The sequence below is a fragment of the Mauremys mutica genome, chromosome 7, assembly GCF_020497125.1.
Source record: "Mauremys mutica isolate MM-2020 ecotype Southern chromosome 7, ASM2049712v1, whole genome shotgun sequence".
Taxonomy (NCBI): domain Eukaryota; kingdom Metazoa; phylum Chordata; order Testudines; family Geoemydidae; genus Mauremys; species Mauremys mutica.
Window position 1 is genome coordinate 96,654,651 of NC_059078.1, and position 2,342 is coordinate 96,656,992.

Below are 2,342 nucleotides of genomic sequence, written 5' to 3' on the forward strand. Positions count from 1 at the left end.
CTCCACCGCTGCCTCATGCTCTTATAAAGAAAATGACTTTTGTTGAAGTTTTGAATGATTTGTATCTCATTCTTTTGCTCACTGCCAAGGTACAAAGGACGTTCATTATACGTTCTCAGAGTTGGGTCTGTTTGTAATCATCCGTGGGAGAAGTATTGGTTTCAAAGCAAAAGCACCATTCTGAATACAAGAATCATACAGAATAAAATGGCATTTCTTTTGCTATCTTTTGTTGATGATAAATAATTGGTGACTGAGGCAATGTATTTCGGTGGCTTTTCAAAGTGTTTCTGTATTGCTCCCTAACTATTTTCATCCATTGCTTTTATCTCTTGGCAGTTATGCAAACTTCTTATCAAATAGTCTGCGAATAAACTGATTTTGAATTTGTAAACAGGTCTGAAAATTGCATACCAGAAAATCCCTGGCTGGACTGCAAGTGGCACAACAAAGAATTGGGATTGTAAGTCTCTGGTTCACAGCTCACAGCAGCCCTTTCCCTTCTCAAACAAGGCACTCCACACAGCCAAAGTAGAGCGGGACCCTCACTTAAAACCCCTGGTAGTGCTATACAAATAGTAGATATCCTTAGCTATAAACTAATTCTAAGTAGTGTATTGCACCATCACAGGCTTGTGTTAACACTTAATGTAAATAGAGCTGGCTGAATGGTGCAGAAAAAGGATTTCCACAAATATTCATTTAAATTTTAAAACAAATTGATTTCATGGTTGGTGTGTGTGTGTGTGTGTGTGTTCTGCAGATATTTTAGCACCTGCATGTACTGGCAGGAGTGTTTTGCCAAAACAGTGACTGTTAAATAAATATTACAGGCTATTCACAGAAAACAAACCTAAAATGTGTAATAGTGAGTAGGTGAACTGGAAGGCTGATTCTAAGTGTTACACTTATGCAACAGCTGGGAATACATCCACTGTTAAATATCTGACACCAAGTAGAAATTGTTACTATGGAAGTATAGAGAAATATGGGCACTGTCTTTAAATCTAGGACAAAGAGAGTGGGGGGGAAAATAGCTTCAGATCATATCTTGAGCCAAGTCAATGGCAGCCTAATTAACATCCAAAAATAAATTCAGTCAGCCAGCTATGGCTGAGGGAGGGGGAATTTAGACATAATAGGCTAGTTTCAGCCAGGAGCAGACAGCCTATTTGCCCAAGATAACAGGTCCGCTACCCCAAACACTGCTTGGCACAGCTGAGGATAGAGGGAGTGGCAAAGGTGGCTTTAAGGTACTGGCCACATTTTAAAAGAAACTTGGGAACAAATCAGGATGGCAATTTAAAAGTAATTTGGGGGTTTTTAAATTGTTTTTATTTCTGATGTTAATTCTTCAACTTTCAATCAAAGCAAAACACAGTTAATTCCTCCACACAAGTGGAACTTTATTTGATGGGAAAGAAAAATATAATAACTAAGGAAGAGAGACTCTGCCGTCCCAAGAATGGATGGAATGCCACACCATATCATCTGTCACCCCAGGCACATGTTTGCTCCGCTGGTGCCTGGAGCCGACCCTGTATGTGAGTATTCTTCCGCTGCACTGATACTGCTGTTTTTTCTTGTGCTTTATTTTTTTTTTTAACATTTTTGCCCCAAAATGAGTGGTTCAAATAAAAGACAACATATGTATTATTTCAACGCCGAGTGGGAAGAATCCTATTGTTTTATTGAAAATAAAGGGAATTGTGTTTGCTTATTGTGCAGTGGTACTGTTGCAGTGCCGAAAACACATCATGTTGAACGCCATTTCCAAACTAACCACGGCTCTTTTGACATTAGCCATCCACTTAAATCTGAGTTGAGAAAGGTTTGATTTGAGTTAATTAATTTTCTTCTATCTGCCCAGCAATCTGTTTTCACTAGACAAGTGGTAAAGTCTAAAAGTGCTACTATTGCTTCCTTTAAAATTGCTCATCTGCTCGCAAAGAAAAAAAACCCTTTCAAGATGGTGAATTGTTGAAGGAAGTATTTTTGACTAGTGCTGATTGCCTGTTTCAAGGATTTCCTAACAAGCATGAGATTTCGTCTGCAAAACAAGACTTGCAGTTATCAGACAACACAGTTACGAGGAGGATACATGCAGTTTCAAGCAACTTCCAAACTCAGCTAAAGGATGACTTGGAAATATGTGACTGGTTTTCACTGCAGTTCAATGAGTCAACAGTTATATTGGATACAGTGCAGTTGGCAGCTATGGTGAGGGTGGTATTTAGTGACTTTACCATAAAAGAAGAGTTACTAAAAGTATTTCCTATAAGAGGGCGAACAAAGGGTGAGGACATCTATAATTTAGTCAAATCATACGTAACATCAATTAG

General features: G+C 38.6%; 1 long non-coding RNA gene across 1 annotated transcript; it reads left to right on the plus strand.

Moving 5' to 3' along the window:
- Positions 1 to 397: 397 nt before the first annotated feature.
- Positions 398 to 2,096, plus strand: LOC123373982. Its single transcript, XR_006580960.1, has 3 exons — positions 398 to 463; positions 1,372 to 1,544; positions 2,024 to 2,096. It is a non-coding gene; the product is annotated as an uncharacterized LOC123373982 (long non-coding RNA).
- The last annotated feature ends 246 nt before the right edge of the window (positions 2,097 to 2,342 follow it).